Raw genomic sequence first — 12,606 nt, 5'->3', positions numbered from 1 at the left:
GGAAAGAAATATAACAAGAAGGAAGTTGAATAACAAAGGCATCAAATTTAAAAAGTGAGAGTTCACAGTTGTTCGTGACATTACAGTAGCTAGTTCAGACAAGAACTGAAACTAAGAATAATAAGCTAAGATGTGAATGCTTACCATGTGCAAGGCACTGTGCAAAAGCTTGTGTTCTAAATCACTTAATCATCAGGACTTCCCTGGCCGTCCAGTGGTTAAGATTCTGTGCTTCCACTGCAAGGGGTGCAGGTTCAATCCCTGGTCGGGGAACTAAATCCCACATGCTGCAGAGTGTGGTAAGTACATAAATACATAAATAAATAAATCACTTCATCATCATCCCAACAACCTCATGAGGTTATTATATCCACATTACAGACGAGGAGAGGTTCACAGACACACAGCTAGAATGTGACAGAGCTGGCATCTGAACCCAAGGTATCTCTTACTTTGTGCTCTTAAATTGCCTCCAAATGGATAGTAAACTATCATTCAAGAGAATTGGATTATGACCCTTCCAGATTTCCCTTTTTCTTTTGCTCCTGTTAACCACCTCCTACACACACATACCCCTCCAAATGGGTTTCCACTGGTTCTATTACAGTCATCTAGACCTTTCATATTCTGGAAGACATTCTGATTTACTAAAAGGAACCAGGTGTCCTTGGAGAAATGGCTGGTTCTCCCATGGCTGTGGCAGGGAATATACAAAATGAGCAACCTGTAGTGCCAGAAAGTAAGGAAGTGCTCAAAGAACAAAACAATGGGGATGCCAAAGGGATATAGGGTCCAATGTGAAAGAGTTTCTAATGAACAAAGCTGGAACAATTTGAGAAACAAAATAAATAATTCTTCCTTATAGAAGAATGCTAAATAATTTATGTAGATTCTCACCCTCCAGGAAGTGGAGCTTAATCTTCCCCAACCCTTCTTGAAAGTGGGCTGGACTTAGTGACTAACTTCCAAAGAATAGAGTATAGAAAGTGGGGAAAATAACTTTATGGAGGAAAAAGCTGGTAAAGGCTGGTCGGCTCATCAAAGCCTTGATATATGATGAGAATGGTATTTTACCTTTGTGGTCTCTCTCCCAATCACCCATAACCCCATTCTCATCATGAGGAAAAAAATCAGACAAATCCCAACTGAGGCACAGTCTACAAAATACCTGAATAGTACTCCTCAATACTGTCAAGGTCATCAAAACAAAGAAATTCTGAGAAACTGTCACAGTCAACAGGAACCAAAGGAGACATGAGAACAATCTAACGTGGTGTCCTGGATTGGATCCTAGAACAGAAAAATACATTAAGTAAAAACTAAGGAGATCCGAAAAACAGTACGGACTTTAGTTCATCAGTATGGGTTCACTGATCATAGCAAATGTACCATACTAATGTAACACGTTGATAAAAGGGGTAACTGTGTGCAGGGCAAGGAGTAGGTGGATATAGAAACTCTCTGTACTATTTTTGCAACTTTCTGGTAAATCTAAAACTATCCTAAAATACAAAGTTTATTTATTTATTTCTTTACATATTTATTGGAGTATAATTGCTTTACAATGGTGTGTTAGCTTCTGCTTTATAACAAAGTGAATCAGTTATACATATGTTCCCGTATCTCTTCCCTCTTGTGTCTCCCTTCCTCCCACCCTCCCTATCCCACCCCTCTAGGTGGTCACAAAGCACCAAGCTGATCTCCCTGTGCTATGCAGCTGCTTCCCACTAGCTAGCTATTTTACGTTTGGTAGTGTATATATGTCCATGCCACTCTCTCACTTTGTTACAGCTTACCCTTCCCCCTCCCCATATCCTCAAGTCCATTCTCTAGTAGGTCTGTGTCTTTATTCCTGTCTTACCCCTAGGTTCTTCATCACATTTTTTCCCTTAGATTCCATATATATGTGTTAGCATACGGTATTTGTCTTTCTCTTTCTGACTTACTTCACTCTGCATGACAGACTCAAAGTTTATTTTTAAAAACATCACAAAATCTGGAAAAAGAAATAGAATCAAAGCCCAGCTTTTGTCCTCATTAATTGTGAACCTTGTATGAGTCACTATCTAAACACTGGTATCTCTGTTTATAAAACAGATAGAATACTGTTTATTTCAGTGATATCTGTAAGTTGGTAAACTAGGAAACTCCAGGCTCTCCTACCCCCACCCACATAAACATTTTTAAAAAACCAACTAGAAATTAGCAAAAAATAACTTTACAGGAGATCTGGAAAACAGTCTACAGCAACCAAGCGAAAGCTTAATCAAGAAAAAGCCACATAGGAAATGGAAGGAAATTCCATGGTATTTTTACTTACTTGTACCCCACCTCTCCTTCCCCTGTAGTGCACGGAAGCACAGTCCGGGAGATGCAGTGGCCTGGCTGTCAATTCCCTCCCTCTAACTGGAAAGAAGAGGAAGGTGGACCTTTTTTTGCAATGTTGTAATCTGTCTGGGGGCTGCCTAAGGTACTCTTAGAGTTCAGAAAGAGAAAAGCGGTATAGCTCGGATCTCAGGCTAGGAAAAGACAGGAAGAACGAAAAGCGGTATAGCTCGGATCTCAGGCTAGGAAAAGACACCGCTTGAGAAAGCTGCAGAGGGACTATAGTCTTGCAACATCTGGGGCAAGAGATTAGAGGTAGAGGAGCATAACAGAACATCAACGGCCCCCAGAAGAAGCAGTGGTGAGTCTTTTGGAAATTAAGACACTTAAAAACAGATGTGTATTTTAGGGAATTGAAAAAGCACACACAGTGGCCTAGGCAAGATGTACGCCTAGAAAAGGTCCAAGAAGACTTTAAGGCTTCACGTGAGGCTGATCCCAAGGCCCAGAGCAAGCCTTGCTAATTAGTAAATGTCTTCCCCAGCACACAGCCTACCTGCAAGGCTGTTTTTTTCAAATACCCAATTTTCAATTTAAAAAATCACAAAGCATACAAAGAAAGGAAAATATGCTACATTCAAAGGAAGAAAATAAAGTGTTAGAAACTGTCCCTGAAAAAGCACAGGCACCAGAAGTACCAAACAAAGACTAAAACAATTATCTTAAATATGTTCAGAGAACTAAAGGAAAACACAAAGAACCAAAGGAATGAGGAAAGGAATATATTTTTTAAATGAGAATACCAAAAAAGAAACAAAATTTATAAAAAGGAACAAAAAAGAAATTCTAGAGCTGAAAATATAGTAACAACTAAAATATTCACTAGAGGGGTTCAACAATAGACTGAAACAAGAAGAAACAATCAGTGAAGCTGAAGTTATCATTTGAAATTATCAAGTCTGAGGAGCAAAAAAGAGTCAAGTGGACAGAGATTAAAAGACTAATGGGACATAATCAAGCAACATATGCATTATGAGAATCCCAGAGGTTGAAAGAAAGAAAAGAAGAGCAGAGAGATTATTTGAAGAAATAATGGCTGAAAACGTCTCAAATTTGAGGAAAAACATGGATTCACAAGTCCAAGAATCTCAATGAACTCTAAGTAAGATAAACTGAAAGAGGCCTACGCCAAGATACATTATAATCAAACTGTCAACAGCTATAGTGAGACTCTTGAAAGGACCATGAAAAAGCTACTCTTATGTGCAAGGGATCCTCAATAAGATGATCAGCAAATTTCTCAGTGGAAACCTCAGAGACCAAAAGAAGTGAGATAATATATTTATAGGGCTGAAAGAATAAATGTCAACTGAGAATTTTGTATCTGGCAAAACTGTCCTTCAGAAATGAGAGAGAAATTAAGACACTCTCAGATGAATAATATTCAACATCGAAAAGGAAGTTTTAGCCATAGAAATTAGGCAAGAAAATTAAATAAAAGGCATCCAAATTGGAAAGGGAGAACTAAAATTACCTGTTTGGGGCTTCCCTGGTGGCGCAGTGGTTGAGAGTCCGCCTGCTGATGCAGGGGATGCGGGTTCGTGCCCTGGTCCGGGAAGATCCCACATGCCGCGGAGCGGCTGGGCCCGTGAGCCATGGCCGCTGAGCCTGCGCGTCCGGAGCCTGTGCTCCGCAACGGGAGAGGCCACAACAGTGAGAGGCCCGTGTACCGAAAAAAAAAATAAAATAAAATTACCTGTTTGCAGATGACATGATCTCATATGGAGATCAGCCTAAATATTCCTCCCCCTGAAAAAACTCATTAGAACTAATAAATGAACTCAGCAAACTTGCAGAGTTTGCTGCAAAATAACAAAAGTAAACAAATGGGACCTAATTAAACTTAAAAGTTTTTGCACACAAATGAAACCATAAACAAAAAGAAAACCCTCAGAATGGGAGAAAATTGTTTGCAAACGAAGCAACCGACAAGGTATTAGTCTCCAAAATATACAAACAACTCATGAAGCTCAATATCAAAAAAACAAACAATCCAATCAAAAAATGGGCAGAGGATCTAAACAGACATTTCCCCAAAGAAGACATACAGATGGTTAAAAAGCACATGAAAAGATGCTCAACATCACTAATTATTAGAGAAATGCAAATCAAAACTACAATGAGGTATTACTTCACACCGGTCAAAATGGCCATCATCAAAAAACCTACAAACAATAAATGCTGGAGAGGGTGTGGAGAAAAGGGAACCCTCCTACACTGTTGGTGGGAATGCAAACTGGTACATCCACTATGGAGAACAGTATAGATTCTTTAAGAAACTAAAAACAGAGCTATCATTTGATCCAGCAATCCCACTCCTGGGCATATATCCAGAGAAAACCATAATTTGAAAAGTTACTTGCACCGCAATATTCATTGCAGCACTACTCACAATAGTCAGGACATGGAAGCAACCTAAATGTCCATGAAAAGAGGAATGGGTAAAGAATATATGGTATATATATACAGTGGAATATTACTCAGCCATAAAAGAACAAAATAATGCCACTTGCAGCAACATGGATGGACCTAGAGATTCTCATACTGAGTGAAGTAACTCAGACAGAGAGAGACAAATATCATATGATATCACTTATATGTGATATCTAAAAAAAGCCTACACAATTATACTCCAATAAAAATGTTAAAAAAATAAATTAAAATTAAAATTTAAAAAGCCTACAAATGAACTTACATACAAAACCAAAATAGAGTTACAGATGTAGAAAATAAACTTATGGTTACTGGGGGGTAATTGGGGAGAAGAGATAAATTGGAAGATTGGGATTGACACAAACACACACACACACACACACACACACACACACATATATAAAAGGTAACTAATGAGCATCTACTGTACAGCACAGGGATCTCTACTCAACACTCTGTAATGGCCTATATGGGAAAAGAATCTAAAAAAGCGTGGATGTATGTATTTGTATAACAGATTCACTTTGCTGTACACCTGAAACTAACACAACATTGTAAATCAATTATACCCCAATAAAAATTAAAAACAAAAAAACCCCAAATACTGGAATTCTAAATTTCATCAGAATTACTAAAATATATTTATATTTTCCCAAATATTAAAATCATATTGAAGGGCCCACTTACAAATAATAACTCAGTTCATTTCTGAACTTAGGTAATGTTTCTGTAGTAATGTTTTTACACATTTTTAGTTAAAAATATACATATTTAAGGTGTAAAAATAACATACAAAAGCCAGTTGCGGGCTTCCCTGGTGGCACAGTGGTTGAGAGTCCTCCTGCCGATGCAGGGGACACGGGTTCGTGCCCCAGTCTGGGAAGATCCCACATGCCGCGGAGCGGCTGGGCCCGTGAGCCATGGCTGCTGAGCCTGCGCTTCCGGAGCCTGTGCTCTGCAGCGGGAGAGGCCACAGCAGTGAGAGGCCCACATGCAGCAAAAAAAAAAAAAAAAGCCAGTTGCATTTCTATACACTAAGAATGAACAATCTGTATAGGAAGTTAAGAAAACAATTCCATTTATAATAGCATCAAAAAGAGTAAGTGAAGGAACAAAACCAAAAATAAACAAGTGGGACTACATCAAACCAAAAAGCTTCTGTACAGCAAAGGAAATCATCAACAAAATGCAAAGGTAACCTACCACATGGGAGAAAACATTTGCAGATCATGTATCTGATAAGGGGTTAATATCCAAAATATATAAAGAACTCATAACACTCAAAAGGGAAAAAAGCAAACAATCCGATTAAAAAATGGGCAGAGGATCTGAACGGACTTTTTTCCAAAGAAGACATACACGTGGTCAACATACATGAAAAGGTGCTCAACACAACTAGTCTTCTGGGAAATGCAAATCGAAAACCACAATGAGATATCACCTCACATCTGTCAGAATGGCTATTATCAAAAAGACAAGACATAACAAGTGTTGGTGAGGGTGTGGAGAAAAGGGAACTGTTGTACACTGTTGATGGAAATGTAAATTGGTACAGCCACTATGGAAAACAGTATGGAGTTTCCTCAAAAAATTAAAAATAGAACTACTACATGATCTAGCAATTCTACTTTTGGGTATTTATCTGAAGGAATCAAAAACACTAACTTGAAAAAATATATGCACCCCAATATTCATTGCAGCATTATTTACAATAGCCAAGATATGGAAGCAACCTAAGTGTCCATGGATGGATGAATGGATAAAGAAAATGTAGTATACATATACAATGGAACATTATTCAGCCATTAAAAAGAAGTAAATCTTGCCATTTGTGACAACACGGATAGACCTTGAGGGCACTACGCTACGTGACATAAGTCAGAGAAGTACCATATGAGCTCTCTTACATGTGGAGTCCAAAAAAAAAAAAAAAAAACACCTTATAGTTAGAACAGACTGGTGGTTGCCAGAGAGCGAAGGTGGTCAAAAGATACAAACTTCCAGTTATAAAATAAATATGACCTGGGATGTAATGTAAAGCATGGTGAATATAGTTAGTAATACTGCATTGTGTACCTGAAAGTTGCTAAGAGAGTAGATATTAAAAGTTCTCCTCACAAGACAAGAAAGTTGTAATTATGTGTGGTGATGACTGTTAACTAGACTTACTGTGGTGATCATTTTGCAATATATACAAATATTGAATCATTATGTTGTACACCTGAAAATAATATAATGTTATATGTCAAATATATATATATATATATATATTATATATATAAAACAATAAAATACTCAGGATTAAACTTAACCAAGAAGGTGACTTTTATGCTGAAAATTACAAAAGGTTACTGAAAGAAATTAAGGAATACACAAATAAACAGAAAGACATCCATGTTCATGAGTTGGAAGATGCAATATTGTTATGATGTCAATACCACCAAAAGCAATCTACAAATTCAAAGCAATCCCTATTAAAATCCCAATGACATTTTGGAAGAAATTTTTTAAAAAATCTATCGTAGAATTCACATGGAATCCCAAGGGATTTTGAAGTTAAAACAATCTTGAAAAAGTACAAAGTTGGAGGTCTCACACTTCCTGATTTCAAAACTTACTACAAATCTATTGTATGATAATCAAAACAGTGTGGCACTGGCATAAGACAGACATATAGATCAATGGAATAGAAAAGGGAGTCCAGAAATAAACGCTCACATATATGGTCAATGGTCAAATGATTTTCAGCAAGGGTGTCAAGACCATTCAATGGGGAAAGGGCAGTCTTTTGAACAAATGGCGCTGGGAATACTGGATATCCACATGCTAAAGGATAAAGTTGGACCTTTACCTTAACCCATATACAAAAATTAACTCAAACTGGACCAAAGAGCTAAATGTAAGAGCTAAACCTATAAAACTCTCAGAAGAAAACATAGGAGAAAAGTTTTATGACACTGGTTTTGGCAAAGATTTACTTGGAAATGATACCAAATGCACAGGTAACAAATAAAAAAATAGATAAGTTGAACTCCATCAAAATTTAAAACTTTTGTGTATCCAAAGGACACTACCAACACAGTAAAAAGACAACCCACAGAATGGGAAAAATATTTGGAAATCATATATTTGATATGGGATTAGGATCCAGAATATATTCTTAAAAACTCCTACAACTCAACGACAACAAAAAAAAACAAACAACCAGATTAAAAAATGGGAAAAGGACTTAAATAGATATTTCTCCAAAGAAGATCTACAAATGGCCAATAAGCACATGAAAAGACATTCAACCTCATTAATCCTTAGGTGTTAGATAACAGAAAAAATATATATTTGGTTATGTCCCCGGTTCCTAGCACAGAGCTCCTAAAACCTTTTCCTAAAAGCACTAGGAGCATCTCTTGTTCTAATATTTGGTCTTTGACCCCATCCCTTACACAGGACTCCTAAAAGCCTCATAAATTCCTAAATGATAAGAGCACTAGCAGCATTTTTTGTTCTAATGAGGCAACTCTGGGTGAGCTCCTGGATGGGGGCTGGTCACCAGAATAACCAAGCCATGATCAGAAGCTTGGAATTTTTGGCTCTGCCCCCTCCCCCGCCTCCAGAGAGGGGAGAGAAGCTGGAAATGGAGTAATAATTGGAAATGGAGTAATAATTGATCATGCCTATGTGACAAAGCCTTCATAAAAATCCCCAAAGTAGGGGGTTCAAAGAGCTTCCAGGTGGATGAACACATCCACATACCAGGAGAATGATGCACCCCCAACTCTTCAGAGACAGAAGCTCCTGCACTTGGGACCCTTGAAGAACTCACCCTATGTATCTCTTCAAATGGCTGTTCAACTGTATCCTTTGTCATATCCTTTAGTAAACTGATAAAAGTAACTGTTCTCCCGAGTTCTATGAGGCACTCTAGCAAATTAACTGAACCCAAGGAGGGAGTTGCTGGAACCTCTGATTTATAGCCAATTGGTCAAAAACACAGGTGATAACCTGGGTTTGTGACTGGCATAAGTGGGGGTGGAAAGCAGTCTTGTGGGACTGAGCCCTTAACCTGTGAATTTGATGCTATCTCCAGGTAGATAGTGTCAGAATTGAGTTAAACTGTACGACACCCAGCTGGTGTCACAGAGAATTTTGCTTGTTGTGGGGAAAATCCCCCACCACACATTTGGTGACCAGAAGTGTCAAAAGTAAAGTGTTCTATGTGAACGTAAAGGAGACACACAGGAGAGGAGAACAGTAGGTTTTTCCAATATAGTACAGAAATGCAAATCAAAACCACAATGTAATAACACTTCATACTTGTTAGGGTGGCTATTATCAAAAAAACAAACCAGAAAATAACAAATGTTGGTGAGGATGAAACGGGAACCCCTGTGCATTCCTGGTGGGAATGTAAAATGGTGCAGCCACTGTGGAAAACAGTATGATGGTTTCTCAAAAAATTAAACATAGAATTACCACATGATCTAGCAATTCCACTTCTGAGTATATATCCAAAAGAATTAAAAGCAGGGACTCAAACAGATATTTGTACACCCATGTTCATAGCAGCATTATTCACAATAGTCAAAAGGTGGAAGCAATCCAAGTATTCATCAATGCATGAATGGATAAACAAAATGTGGTATATACACACAATGGAATATTATTCAGCCTTAAAAAGGAAGGAAATTCTGATACATGCTACAACATAAATGAACACTGAAGACATTATGCTAAGTGAAATAAACAAATCACAAAAAGAAAAACAGTGTTACAATTCCACTTATACGAGGTATGTAGCATAGTCAATTTCATAGAGACAAAGTAGAATGGTGGTTGCCAGGGGCTGGGGGGAGGAGAGAATGGGGAATTAGTGTTTGATGGGTATGGAGTTTCAGTTTGTGAAAATACGAAAGTTCTGGAGATGGAGAATGATGATAGTTGCACAATGTGAATATTCTTAATGCCACCGAACTATGCACTTAAAAATGGTTAAAACTGGGCTTCCCTGGTGGCGCAGTGGTTGAGAGTCCGCCTGCCGATGCAGGGGACGTGGGTTTGTGCCCCGGTCCGGGAAGATCCCACCTGCCGCGGAGCGGTTGGGCCCGTGAGCCATGGCCGCTGAGCCTGCGCGTCCGAGCCTGGGCCCCGCAACGGGAGAGGCCCAAACAGGGAGGGGCCCATTTACCAAAAAAAAAAAAAAAAAAAAAAAAAAAGGTTAACACTGTAAATCTTCTTATGTATATTTTACCACGATAAAAAAGACAGCATACTAAAACCATCTCCCACGTTTTGTGAGAATCAAGTGAGATCTATGTAAAAAAGCTTTGTAATCTATATGGCCCTTCACAAATATTAGCTCTTTTTAATCTCCACCCTGTTTACCCCAGCCTGATGCCATTATCCACATGCTCAACCGAGCCATGCTCACCTAGCAGCATACTGTTGGAGTTTAAGTGCTATCCAGTAATATCCACCTTCATCTTGCTAGGCCCTGAATTCCATGTGCCAAGGCAATGGTCTCCCAGAGTTCTGGTTCTGAAACAGAACAAGCCCCCAGACAGACAAAAGTTTCAGACAAGCCTGGTGGTTCCTAGAGAAAAAACTCAAAAGACTTCTTCCCCTCTTACTCAGTTTTTCCCAATGCTTGGTTTAGAAACAGTCCCCATTCAGCAACAAGAGGTCAGCATGCCACTGCCAAGAACAAAGGAAATCCTCTAATTCAACTGACCACCCAACTCCCTGGCCTGCTACCAAGCAACATATTTAATGAGGCAGCCTTTGAGCAGGTGAACAATCCTGAACCTCCTTTGAAGGAACAGGATTCTGGGAAAGGAATACAGGAAATATATTCACTGAGCATGAACTGAGAAGTAGTTACATAAGAAATATAAATGAAAATGCTAAAGCTGAAAGACCAGAATAACCAGCTTTGATGGGTTAGACAATTATCTGTAGAGTAGCCTCAAACCTGAACCCTCAAACATTCTCAGAAAGTATAAATATTGGTGCAGAACCAGTGTAATAATGCAGTAGTGCAAAACCTAGGAATGATGTTTCTTTCTGGAAAGCTAGCCAATTGGTACCTAGAGCCAGATACTGACCAGGATCTGTGTCAACATTCACGTGCTTTCTGAGGGCCCCAAGTTACCTTATGTGTTGCAGGCAAGACCACCTCCTAACTTGGGTAATGCTACAGTTCTATTTGGAATCGTTTTTGTGAAATGTTGTCTATCCATAGGTTTCTGCCTTCCAAAGGGAGATTTCATTCCATGACAGTCTGAGGAAATTTAAATGTGGACCAAACATAAGCAACACTTACTCCAGCCTTGGAAGTATGACCTTTCATGGCCAGGAGAAATAACCCAAGTCTCTGTGCCCTCACAATCTTGAATGTCTTTGCTTGCTTCACTGGTACCTTATCCAATATTCTTAGTGCCATTAACAAAATTGGATAAGAGCTCGGGACTTTACCACAAAACTTTCTGCCAATGCCCCACAAATCTTGCCTGTGGTTTCCCAAATTCTTTGATTCTCCACTACATACCCTTTCTCTTCTGCTCAAAGCCCCCAAATAACACTTAGTCCCATTTGTGTAGAAATGCATCTTTCCTAGTTTTTCCCCTACCTCTTCATACAGCATCTATTTCCTTGTGTTAACTGAGGTTCAGTCATAATACCTACAACAGCATCAGACAACACCTTGTCTTCATTTTGCTACAACCTGGAGGCAAAAGAAATGTGTCACTCTGGGAGCGTAGCAATGAAGGGAAAAGACCCTCATGGACAACAGCAATGAGGCATGGGGTCACAGGCACATGGTCTATAACTGAAACACAAATATAAAAAACCAAAAGCTTAGGAAATACCCCTTGTACACATGTCTTCTTTTACAACCAGTAGGGATGGTTGATGAAGTGACAGAACCAACAATCCATTCTCCACAAATGGCTGATGGCAGAACAAGCCCTGGCTAAGCGCCTCAACCTATTCTTCGGTGGTTCATTATTATGAGACAGTGATCCACCATCACCAGGCCCTATGCTCTAAGTTCTTTTTCAAAAACGGTTTAAAAAAAAAAAACTTACACCATTAAAAATTCTGAGTTATACTGGTAGGCAGTAGATACAGCACTTAAACATGCAGCCTCTGGAGCCAAAGCAACCCGAGTTAAAATCATCTTAGCTGCTTCCGGCGTACAACCAGTCAAAGATATTTTCCGTTCCGAAGTTTTCAGATACCCTGCCTGCCTACGTCCTCCGCCGCCCCGCCGCCCCGCCGCCTCACCACCACAAAACACTTGGAGCCCAGAAGCTGCACGAGAGCAGGTAGGGGTCTCTTCTGCGTTTACCTCCCCATCTCCTCAGCTATGTGGGCGCCTTGACGTTGAGCGCCCCTCATTCTCTAGGCTGCCGCGACTGTCTTTCCTCACGTCGCCCTGAAGGTTCACAGCTTTTGCAAAAGAATAAAATGCACGCCGCTGGGGCGTGGCCAAGCGTTTCCCTCCCGTAACAGGGCGGAACTAAACTGAAAATGCCACGGTTGTTTATCATATGACTTCCCTCTTACCATGGTAAAGCCGCCGCCGCCTCATTATTGTGGTCGACAATTACTTGCGTTAGCCTAAGAAAAAAATGAGTAATAAGGAATTCAACATACTAAAAGCCTTCAAATCAGCTGAGCTCCAGCTCAGAACCAAGTTATTCTCAGGCGGGAGCCCAGGGCCGGGCAAGCTGGGGGACTAGCACTCTCACGGACGTAACGCGTGCCGGCTGCTGACGGAATAACGCCGGG

At 39.6% G+C, this 12,606-nt stretch overlaps 1 pseudogene; it reads right to left on the bottom strand.

Annotated features, from left to right (window-relative positions):
• The window catches only part of LOC103069341 (tRNA wybutosine-synthesizing protein 2 homolog), a 14,726-nt pseudogene extending 2,320 nt beyond the window's left edge, over positions 1-12,406 (bottom strand).
• Positions 12,407-12,606: the final 200 nt, after the last annotated feature.

Source organism: Lipotes vexillifer, unplaced genomic scaffold (genome assembly GCF_000442215.2).
Source record: "Lipotes vexillifer unplaced genomic scaffold, Lipotes_vexillifer_v1.1 scaffold152, whole genome shotgun sequence".
NCBI classification, from domain to species: domain Eukaryota; kingdom Metazoa; phylum Chordata; class Mammalia; order Artiodactyla; family Lipotidae; genus Lipotes; species Lipotes vexillifer.
Note: the sequence above shows the minus strand (reverse complement) of the source record. Positions and strands in the feature narration are given on the sequence as shown.